Consider the following 12756-nt stretch of genomic DNA (forward strand, 5'->3'; position numbering starts at 1 on the left):
AGGGCTTTCATCCTGTCTGGTTCTGATCTCTGACAGCGCCGAGGTCACCCGGGTCTGTCTGCCCTTCCTGACCCATCTGTCTGGACTGAGCAGTGCTGGGGGGAGCACTGTATTGCTTCCCGTTGGCTGGAAGGAAGTCAATTCAGGGGCACAAAGTTTGGGTTCATGAAGAAAACATGAGCCCAGTGAGAGGGTTTCGGTTCGGTGAGCAGGAGCTGAGAGCTGGTTGAGGAACCCAGACGGAAAGGAGATTAAATTTGCATCACAGTGTGTGCGCTGGCGGCATGAGGACAACATGGTGTGGACGAAGGGACAGTATGGTGGAAACATGGGACATGGAGGGATATGAGAAAATATGGTGGAAATACTGGGACAGAAGAGTGGAGATTTTAGGGGCAGAGTGATGAAATGATGGGGACGGCATAGCGACGAAAGGAGGACAGCAAGATAAAAACATGGGACACTGTGGCGGAAACAGGGGACGGTATGGTGAAAACACGGGACAGTGCGGCGGAAAAACTGGGGCAGTATGTTGGAAACATGAGGAAAGCATGGTGACGACAGCAGGACAGAAACACGGGACACCGCGACGGAAACGGAGGACAATCAGCGGAAGCGCTTGGACAGCATGTTGAAAACATGGGGACGGTATGACTGAAACATGGAGGTAGTGTGGTGGAAATGTGGGACAGTATGGTAAAAACATGGGGACATTGTGGAGACATGAAGACGGTATGGTGCAGGTTTTAAGGACAGTATGGTGGAGACATGAGGACAGTATGGTGGAGACATGAGGACAATATGGTGCAGGTTTTGAGGACAGTATGGTGGAGACATGAGGACAATATGGTGCAGGTTTTGAGGACAGTATGAGGATGAATGACGAGCTCACTCCTCTCCGAGGGCCCTAACCTCACAGAGCAGGACGCCACTGAAGCGTTTAAGATGATACTGACAAGAGGCGTTGGACGTGCCTGTCCAAGTCAACTCCCGCTGGCGTCTCACCCAGATCATTTTGTCAGCGCGCCGGTGTCCTCGTCCAGCGCCTGTCAAGTGCAGCAATACAGCGATATGACTGCATGTTATCGCACATTTGTAAAGGGCCACAAACAAACACCGCTTCTATGAGCGGCTGCCTCCGCGGGCTGGAGGACGGAGGCCCCGTCCTCGCCGGGGTCCGTTCCCACCAGCCGCTCCTCGAAGACGCTCAAAAGGCTCATGATCTGATGCTGAAGGTCAGCGTCGGAGGAGGCTGGAGGTCCAGAGCTGCTCGGCACCAGATGTGACCTTGAAGACCCCCGGCGGAGCGACCCAGAAAGAACCCGGGAGCGCAAAGAGACGGGTGGAACTCGCCTGTCCTCCTCTGCAGGGACGATTTAATGAGGTGGCAAACGGGAAGCAGATGGAAGGACCTCAGCTAGAGGTCACGGAGGGGCGGCTCTGGATCCACACCAATGTACGCTGTGTTTTATATATATAAATATATACACACACACACATATAAATATATATGTCAGTTCGTAAACTTACAGCCTAACCCTAAAGTCACTTTTACCCCAATGGTAAATGATATGGAAACCCCTGAATTTTCATTTACCTGATGCTTTTCTCCGAAGCTACTTACACTGTTAAGGTTGCAATTATTACAGTTACAAGCTTACAATTATTTACCCATTTATAAGGCTGGGTAATTTTTTTTTTTTTTAACAAGAGCAATTTAAGGTAAGCACCTTGCTCAAGGGTACTACAGCCAGAGGTGAGGCTTGAAATTGCAACCTTTGGAGCCAAAGGCAGCAGCACTAACCTCTAAGCTACCAGTCATCCCAAAAGCAGCCCCCCCCCCCGAACCCCTATGCTAGCAGCAAACACGGGAATTTATTTGCTGGGTAGATTCTTTAATCCTTTATTAGGGTGGCACAGTGAGTAGCGTTGCTGTCTCTCAGCAGCTGGGCGATGCGAGAGGATGTGGGTTCAATCCCCGCTCAGTCTGTGTGGAGTTTGCATGTTCTGGCAGGGTTTTCTCCGGGTGCTCTGGTTTCCTCCCACACTCCAAAGACATGCTGTTCAGGTTCCCTCATAGTGTGTGAATGACAGAGAGAGTGTGTTCCACTGATGTATGGATGAGTGACCCAGTGTAAGTAGTGTATCTAGCAGTGTAAGATACCGTGGTGAATAAGGTGTGTGGGCTGACAACACTACATAGAGTTCATTGGAAGTCGCTTTGGACAAAAGTGTCTGCTAAATATGTAAGTCTTGCGTATAGCCATGATAAATTTAAAAAAAAAAACTTTGTAACATCCCTTTCATTGTAACATATGTCCTACTTTCAAACTACACTCAAAAGTAATTTTAAATGAACAAAAATAAAAACATTGTTTTTACAAACTCCTTCTCAGCGGTCGTCCCATAAATACATGCATATTATATATATATATTATGATATATGTATAACCTGGATGTCGATCAACAACGCTCAAGCTGTAAACTCTGTGGAAGTGAGTTGAATTAAGGTGGCTGCAGGATACTGTTGTGTTTGGGTGCTCTTTTCTGCCATCTATTGGCTCGGAGGGTAAATGCAGGCAACGCTCACCGCGGTACAGACAGAAATGACGAAGAGTGAAATAAATAAGCTGGACGAGGTCTTTATGTTGCGAAAATCCAGACTCTGTTCGTATGACAAAGAATCAGTGTATTTCACTGTGTTCTTTATAAAAGTTCAACTTTACTCCGAAGTGCTCAGTTTGCTGTTTTAGTTTTTTTAATTAAGCAGCACTAGTGACATTAATTAAATCACATAGACGGGGAGGTAATTAAATCCCCAGCTTAGACTCTGTAAAACACTTTCTGACAAGTGCACCTTAAAATGCTGCCCGGGCAAAATGAGACGAGTTTCGAACCCGTCTCGCCCGGCCAGGGGTCCCCAGTTGGCAGTTGGCTGCCACCTGTTGGTCCCTCGGGGCGCAGCGCATCTCCTGGCGGTCCAATGGAAGGTCAAGGCAGCGAAGCTCTGACACCTTCTAGTATCGGTGAGTCACTTCAGAGAAGAGAAGCTGTGTGAAGATCCTCTTGGAGGTGGGTGTGTGTTTCCTGGGTGTAACTGAAAAACTCCCACATTCTCTTTCTTTCCTGTATAGAGACTGACATCATTTTCTTTATTATCATTATTATTTACTCATTATTTACTCTTCATGACATCATCATAATTATCAATTCCTTCTTATTTACCTAGTAAGTATTTTCACTCTCTGGTATTCATCGATATCTTACCGTTTTACCTTTCCTTTGCCGTGTACACACCTGTGATACGGACCGCCGTAGAAAGTTCCGGAAGGGAAGCACTGCTGAGAGAGAGAGAGAGACCTTTTATGGTGTTTGTTTAGGATGTGAGTAGATGAGGACGTTCACAATACAGTGAGATGCGATTGGAAACACCCGGGAATACTCTGCAGAAGTGTAAAAGACCATGTTTTACTCCTAGGCTGTGTTTGAGACACCTTTTTGTTTTTGTTATTCCAAATTGTGTATAAAGTAATTAAAACATGCCTTGTGTTACACCTTTTAACCACCTTCGCTCATAGTTGTCATCACATTGGCCTCCAGTGTGTGTGTGTGTGTGTGTGTGTTAATGAGGGAACTCACATGTCTGGTATTTGATGCTCTTTACTCTTGATTACAGTCTCACCCTTTCGCTTTGCATGACCGCATGTGACCGCACGCACCCCACACGTGCACGAAGTGAACACAACACGTACGACTCCAGTGATCAATGTGTGTGTTCCGACGCCTCACAGCAGCCAGACGAAACACACCACGTTCACAAGAGAGACGAGTCGACGTGGTCCAAATTTGGCCGGAACACAACCGAGGGTGTGCCGTTGTTGCGCCTCCAAAGAACCACAGACAGTGTATAAGGAGAGCTGTTGCAGTGCGGTGCTCTCTGCGGTCCTCCTGACCGTGCGCTGAGATAACGGTCCCACTTTGATAGGATCTCGACTCGCATCCCGCCGCTCGGCTCGAGAAAGGCCTAACGGTGCGAGACCGGAGCTCCGCCACGCGGTCAGCGCCGATGTCGAGACGGTGCCGCAGGTTGGGGTCGCGCGAGGACACATCTCAGGTGGGACGTCCACATCTCGGCGGACCTTTCCGAGCTGTCACGCGTCAAACTGAGAGGAGCTGCGGCCGGGGTCGTGCAGAGCGGTCAAACCAAGCCGGAGGCTGCAACACGCACACCCTGGGTGTACGGCAGGAGTAAAACCGGGTGAAGGCAGGGTATCTGGGGGAAAAAGAACCTTTTCACCTATAAACGATCCACAGGAGGAGCTCAGTTGGACCCAGACACCACACTAGTCTAAATGGATGCCATATATCATGTTTTACTGCCGCTTTACCACAGTGATGTGGTGCAATAACAACATGAATAACTAGTTTTGGTGGAGAAAAGGTAAAAATGCGGTCTTTCAAGCCCCTTTTTGTGGGTACTAATTGGGGCAGCAGGGGGCGTAGTGGTCAGAGCCGCTGCTCTTCCGCCCACTGTCCTTAAAGGACCTTCGTTCGAACCCCGGCCCCTGCTGCGGTGCCCTCGATCAAGGTGCTTCCCCAGACTTGATAAAGTAAAAATAATACTGCTCCACGAATGAGTAAACCGATGCAAATGTCTCAGAAAAGCAAAGTAAATAAATGTAAATGTAGTGAAATCCTGTCATCTTTTAATACATAAATCTCAGGCCATTAAATATGCAAAGACTGAGTTCAATATAGCTGAAAAAAAATGTATTGTCATTATTTATGTGGCTCCATTTTCCAGGGTGACTTATATTGTGAAATGTGTTCGCTAAGCTACTTACCCTGATTTACCCATTTATACAGTAGGGTCATTTGTACGGTTCTGCCTTCGTACCTCTGAGCAGCGTAATTTACCCTCGGATTTACACATCTGATGAAAATAACTGCAGAGCAATAGATAGGCAATAATAACACTCATTTCTGTAGGAACCTGTGCAAAATGCTAATATGCGATTCCTTCTTTACCGCGGTTTACTGTGCGTGCGTTACCCTGCAGGCTGCGGACCGCTTCCCGGGTGTCTCTGGTCCTGAATAAAACATGAAACATTATTTTTACTCCCAGTTGTGCTGTTGACCTCAATCTCCCTTTCTGCATTTTTGAAACCTCCTCTTGTTTGTTTATGTAAATGACTCCACATGTTTCCCCTCCCCAGCTCTCCAGCGTTGGAGGCGGTTCTACCGCGGTCCAGGGAAGTGGATCCATGCGCCGAGGTCACACCTGTTTCGCTCTCCTCTGTTTTGTTACTCTTTTCCACTCAGGGCGGACATTCCAGCTGGATTCAAACCCAGGCCGATTGCCCAATCCAGGTGCGGTGAGGCACCGGCACTACCCGCTGTGCCACCCGAGAGTTAGAGACATTTAAAATAAATTTGTGCCCTTGCCTGTTCCTGCTGTGCACAGACTTCTACTTTTACCCCTTTTCACTGTGATTCACACTACCACAGCTTCTGGTTTAGGCACACAGTGTTACTACCCATCCTGGGAGAGAGAGATCTGACAGGAGCTTTCGGGTTTGTAATCTCTCTCTCTCTCTCACACACACACACACACACACACACACACACACACACACACACACACACACACACAGAGCACCGTTGGGCTAGTCCCTGGGAAGATGAGCGAGGAGTGCTGAGCCATTCGCTATCTGATCGCCGTGCCTCTGTGAAAGGGATGAGTTCCAACTTAGGAGGATTAAAGATTTTCTGTCATGACTGCGATGAACGAAGGGGCGGAGCTCAACTTCCCACCATAGAGATCAAACCTGGAGATGAGCCTAGAGCTGAAACTGAAGCAGGAACTGAAGCTGGAACTGGAGCTCAAAATAGGGATCAAACTGGAGATCAAATTGGAGCTCAGACCGGGGCTCAAAGTGGAGATCAAACTGGGGCTCAAAGTGGAGATGAAACTGGAGATCAAATTGGGGCTCAGACCAGGGCTCAAAGTGGAGATGAAACTGGAGATCAAATTGGGGCTCAAACTGGAGATCAAATTGGGGCTCAGACCAGGGCTCAAAGTGGAGATCAAACTGGAGCTCAAAGTGGAGATGAAGCTGGAGATCAAATTGGGACTCAAACTGGAGATCAAACCGGGACTTAAAGTGGGCTTAAACTGGGGTTCAAATTAGAGATCTAACTGGGGCTAAAATCAGGACTCAAAGTAGGGCTCAAACTAGAGGTCAAACTGGAGCTCAAATTGGGGCTCAAGCTGGAGATCAAACTGGAGCTCAAACTAGAGATCAAATTGGAGATCAAATTGGGGCTCAAACTGGGGCTCAAGCTGGAGCTCAAATTGGGGCTCAGACCAGGGCTCAAAGTGGAGATCAAACTGGGGCTCAAAGTGGAGATCAAACTGGAGCTCAAAGTGGAGGTAAAACTGGAGATCAAACTGGGGCTCAAGCTGGAGATCAAACTGGAGATCAAATTGGGGCTCAAACTGGGGCTCAAAGTGGAGATCAAACTGGAGCTCAAAGTGGAGATGAAACTGGAGATCAAATTGGGACTCAAACTGGAGATCAAACCGGGACTTAAAGTGGGCTTAAACTGGGGTTCAAATTAGAGATCTAACTGGGGCTAAAATCAGGACTCAAAGTGGGGCTCAAACTAGAGGTCAAACTGGAGCTCAAATTGGGGCTCAAGCTGGAGATCAAACTGGAGCTCAAACTAGAGATCAAATTGGAGATCAAACTGGGGCTCAAGCTGGAGCTCAAATTGGGGCTCAGACCAGGGCTCAAAGTGGAGATCAAACTAGAGATCAAATTGGAGATCAAATTGGGGCTCAAGCTGGAGCTCAAAGTGGAGATCAGACTGGAGCTCAAAGTAGAGATGAAACTGGAGATCAAATTGGGGCTCAGACCAGGGCTCAAAGTGGAGATCAAACTGGAGCTCAAATTGGGGCTCAAACTGGAGATCAAATGGGAGATCAAATTGGGGCTCAAACTGGGGCTCAAGCTGGAGCTCAAACTCGAGATCAAACCGGGACTGAAAGCGGGACTCAGACTGGAGGCTTACAGACAGCAGTGCTTCAGTGTCGAGAAATACACCGCATAGCACGCTGCATGAGTTGGTTTAATTAAAGGTCATTTAGGTTTGGATGGGTTGGTTTAGTTAAAAGACCAGTTTGGTCTGGATAGGTTTGTTAAGTTAAAGCCCAGGTGGGTCTCAATGAGTAGGTTATGCTGAAACCCAATTAGGTGCGGGCGGTCCGGTTTAGCTGGGCTGGACGGTCTACCCCCCCCCCCCCAAGTCGTGCTGCTCACGTCGCAGTTAAAGCGGTTATAGTTAATTGGTGGGAACTCATTAGCATATCCCGCATCCAGGCCATCCTCACTATCGAACCCTAATTACCTCAGATAGGAGGCTGCAGGGCGCAGTAATTTGTCTTGTTTTATTCATCAAACAAAGAGGCCCATTAGCCAAGGCTCATCAAACACACACACACACACACACACACGCACACAAACAAACAAACAAGGGCATTCATACATAAAAGCACACACACACACACACTACTCCTCTCTAATACACACACACTGAATCCTACACACAACACACAAACCAACATGCTGCCCGAAGCCAGAGGCAGCACTAGGCTGCAGCTCGCACACACACACACACACACACACACACACACACACACACACACACACACACACACACACACACACACACAGCCTCCACGCGATACAGCCAACTGGCTGCGTGTGCAGAGACACCGCAGAGAGCGGAGACAAGGTGAACCCTTGGCACCGCGTCTCTTCGCTTGGTTTTAACGTTCAGGGCGCGTGATGATTGCTACACCCCCGAATTTTGTACGAAGGATACGAAACAGCGAGACGCGCGCTGTGCGTAAGAGGATTACGCCGCTGCTGCTCAATGGCCTTTATTCTAAGAGCCCTCATGAGTCAACGCCTTCACCGAAACGCGGTGAATAGAAGAGTGCGACAGTCATCCCGATCGAGGAACCGACGGGGACCTGCAGTAATGAACGCGATGCGTAAACGGTCAGTTATCTGCTCCCGAGGCGCCGGGTTCAACCCCAAACAGTCAGGGCCGCGCTGGGTTTAGTTTCAAATGCTGGAAATAAAACCAAACAAATATTTGAACTCCTCCACCTGGATGTCGTGCCTTTCACCAGATCAGAGCGGTTACAAAGACCATCTGGCGCACGAACCCGACGACAGTGACCGCATCACTCCAGCTCATGACCCGGCCCCATCGGTGGGGACCCAAGTTTTATTCATATTAACATATACCTCCATTAAACCAATTACGATACCTGGAAATCACTGTACTACAGCGTCAAAATAAAATGAAAATTATAACAAAAAATGCTTTTTTAATATACATTTTTGAAATTTGCAGCAGCACTGGGTCATAGCAACATGCAAACTGAAACATGAGTGGTCCATTTACATCACAATGCATAAAACTGCAAGATTAACAAAATATGATCAGCTGCCATTACGCAGAAGTGTTTTTATGCAAATTAAATGTTTTTTTACAGGAAGAAACTTCATCCCTTGGGTCATCCATATAGTGTGTGTATAGAAAGACGGATCTCAGCCCACACCTGAACAATCTTAAAAACAAATGTCAAAAACACTCATAATCCCTAACATGAAAAGAAACAATAATCTCTTAATAAATTTATAGCCCACAAATCTCACACCCTTCAATCTACAAGATCCATAATGCACGTCTACAATAAAACCGAAGCAGAAAGCCATCCCGTAATCTCTCCTGTGAGTCCTATCATACTTTAAACAGAATTAATGCTCCGAAATGAAACGCGAAAGTTTTTCACTTCATCGAAATGAATGCGAGTAAAAGAACGCGACACCCTCTGGCGCTGGCCGAGACCGTGGTCCGAAGGATCAGTCAAACCGATTCGTCCGATAACTCTCACTGTGAGGACAAGGATGGTAAACTCTATACAGTCATTGCAGGTTAACGTCATAATCAGTCAACATTGACATGACCGTGACATTTTTGGACCGTGTTCACAAATTCTCGTCTTCGCAACCATGCCCATAAGTACAGATTTGTTCATGCTCACATCTGCCTAACCTGAACATTACTTCAGAACAAGGTGAGGGTTTCTCATCATCTTGCTATTCTGGTGCTTATTTCAACACATTATTTCAACAGATTCACACTAAAATAGCTCCATATTGCATTTCGCAACTGTTTAGCTGAAGCGGTTCTAATCGCGTGACCTCATAGGACGTGGCATGTTTGCCGGTATCCCACTTCTGACACCATTGTCACATTGTTCCAGGTTCATTTTAAATGCACACACCCACTGGAAGGGAACTGCTGTATTTAATAAAGGAGACTTGAATCATGTCTCACGACACAGCCAGCTCACAAGCGCTCGTTTTTTTTACCACCCTCCTCATGTGTCAAAACTGCATTTACATATGGAGTGTGAATCATGCATATATTTAACAAATAAAGTGTTTGTTATATATCATTAGCATGCTCAGTGGACAAGTGTGGTTTCCAGCAGCGGTTTGGATGCGAACCCTGACATTAACCAGATGATGACCAGGCGGCGATTTCCTTCTCAACCTCTAGCTGCGGACGCCAGCGGGTAAGACGGTCGTCGACCCAGCTTGGTCGGACGACCGACGGAGAGCGAGAGGAGCCCAGGTGGACGACAGCGAGCAGTCCAACGGTCACTGGACAAACCCTGAGCAGGGGGACGCTCCTTGCCTAGGCAGCTAATTCCACGCACACCCTTAGCCATGAGCCGAGGCCCCCGAGCCGTGCGGCTTGTTCTCCGCCGGCAGCCTGGGTGCGAGCCAGAGGTGGCTCTCTCTCCATGAATATTCCACAACAGAGGAACTCCCACCCATAATGGCAACGGGCTATAATGAATGTTTGCCTTGGGCACATCAGAGGAAATGTATTCCATTCCAGAGAGGCAATTTAGAAGGAGAATAAAAAAAATTAATGCAATCATTTCTCCTGAACATCATGAGGCATGAGCCACAATCTGAAATAATTCATTTAGACCCAATAAATATGCATACAGGGCAACCCACAGCTGGGGAGTGATGAGCAGTCTGGTAAACAAACACTCAAGGTGGAGGATTCATGGACCCGCTCCGGCTACCGTGCGATCGGGTCACGGTTCTCCTTCCACGCACGCGTTTGCCCGACCGTTTAACCGGTGCGCCCGACATTCAGGTTCACGTCCTGCTCATCTGCCACACTGAGATGTTTCCTGCGTCGTTTGTCGTGGACCACAAGTGTCTGGTCAATGTGGTCGGTGAGTGGTCAACGAATATGGACCGTAACATTTTGTCCTAAACCGTGTTCTCGTTTCGGAGCGTTCGCGTTGCAGACCGGAGCTCCTCGTCCCGTGTTCTCCATCTCTGTTCTCTTTCTCCGCCCCAAATCCCCGAAATACAGAACTGTGTGAGTAGGAGTGCTTCATCAAGCGTTTCGTGAAGATGCGGATGGAGCTCTGACCCCAAATCCCTCTGAAAAACCCTGCGGCTGCTCTCGGCAGGGGGTCGGCACAGGTTTGTTACGTTTCAGAGAGCAGCAACTCCTCGCTGGAGACAAAGCAGATCGGCTGAGCTCATCGTTCTAAAGATGAAGGATACAGCTTCCTGCCTGAGTTATTTGAGTCACCAAAAGAGTCCCACTCTGTCGCCCCCTGCTGGTGAAACTCTTTCATCTTGAGCTTCACCTTGTTTTGTTCCGGTCTCGGCTGACTCACCCCGTCTCCCCCATCAAGGAGGCTCCGTGCAGCTGCCCTCCGGTCATTTCTGCTCCCCGCTCATCGATGCCCTTAATCAGACTAATTAGCTCCCCCCGTGAGCGGAGGGCTGAGAGGGGGACTGGCGCTGAAACAGCAAGACGCCACGGATGGCCGATCAATCTGACTTCTTAAGGACTTAAACTAGTGCTGTTAGATGGCTGGCAGAGCCAAGCGGGTCCATTCCAAGATTCACTCCTCTCTAGGCTGAAGAAAGAGGAGAGAGAATCACAGTAAAATCGAAGTAACATCACAGTAACATCACAGTTACATCACCACTGCCCCAGTCAGAGAGAGAAGGAATCACTGGAGATGCCCCATGAGTAAAACCCAGCTGCCCAGGGCTGGTTACTATGGCAACCTGCCGTCACCCCACCGGACCGCATTGGCCTGGGTTTGAATGAAGGATCCCTGTGGCGAATCCCTCCCGTCCGCCTCGCCATGTGGATTGTGGACTCTAGGTGTGTATTGTGGGCGAGTGTACGAAAAGGTGTGTGCGCGTGTGTGTGTGTGTGTATTGTCCTATGGATTGTCTCACGTGTGTATTGTCTGAGCACAAGACCATGCAGCAGCTGTTCTGCACACTATGGAAATGCAGCATCTGAAGGTCTCAAAGCGCTGGAAACAGCGACCTCTGGTGGTAGAAACAGTTCTAACACTCAGCTGAAGAATAAATTATTTAAATGACATTCAGGCGACTTAGGCTGATAAAGTCTTAAATGTCCGACTAGGGAAGCATCCCTTATTTTTCTCTCTTGAGGCATTAGCATATTTAAAACATTTTTATGTGGAATGAAGAATTCGACCATAACAAAATGCACAGAACTACATAAATCTAAATAAAATTAACAATGATGAATAAGAAGGATGAATCACCTCCATCAGTAGGACACGGATGAATGAGCTGCTTGCCACACGGTCGGGATCAGCCAATCGGGCAACCCGTGACATCTAGTCACGGAGTGACCGACATCGCTGTTGGCTGTGGACTCCAGTGACCATCACCCATCAAACATCTACCTGTCCTGCAGTGACTAGTCTGGCCAGACCTCTTTCTGTTCATCACCACAATGATGAGTCTGGCCCCGCCCTTCTTCCTGATCTCTACAGTGATGAGCCTGGCCCTGCCCTTCCTCTTGAGCTCCACAATGATGACTCTGCCCTCCCTTCTTCCTGATCTCCACAATGATGAATCTGGCCCCACCCCTCCCGAGGCCCCCAGCGGAGCTGCAGGTTGATGAGCAGTCGAAACAGAACACAGCGAAACCCCATTCCCCTTCCTTCTGATCTCCACAACGATGAATCTGGCCCCACCCTTCCTCTTGATCTCTACAACGATGTGTCTGTACAGCCGAGTTTGGGAAATTCACCTCTGATTAACGTCTCCGTGACGCGACATGGTCCGCATGTCCGCTCGTCCTCCAGAAAGAGAGGACACCTTCTCCAGAGTGCACCAGGGTACAAGAAGGGTCGAGAGGCCTGCCGGGTTGTGTGTACCGCCACCCTCAGAGATGCCTCCAGAGCGGTCCTGCTCCATCTCCTGGGTTCCAGTCCCGACCGTTCAGGACCTCAGATGAGGACCTGTGGAGCCCGGAGGTCAGGTGACCGTGCCGGAGAACATCGAGAGAACGTGAGCGCAGGGTTTCGCGAGCTTGATTTCCGGCATCACGTCGAAACAGATTGCCAGCCACCAGGGGCACATAGAAGTCCTACTGAAGAGTGACACGAGCACCGTGTTTTATGCCCAAGGTATCCTGGGTAAACTCGGCACACCCGGCCCCGCACGGCACAGCGCAGCTGCTCTGGAATGAATTCGCACTAATTTCACGGCCACTTAAAGATTTTCTTCTGCTTGTTTGACACCGTCGCGAAGAAGGAATGAGGGGTGTGGGAAACATTTCCACACAAACAGCGCCTCCTAC

This window comes from Scleropages formosus, chromosome 3 (assembly GCF_900964775.1).
Source record: "Scleropages formosus chromosome 3, fSclFor1.1, whole genome shotgun sequence".
NCBI classification, from domain to species: Eukaryota; Metazoa; Chordata; class Actinopteri; order Osteoglossiformes; family Osteoglossidae; genus Scleropages; species Scleropages formosus.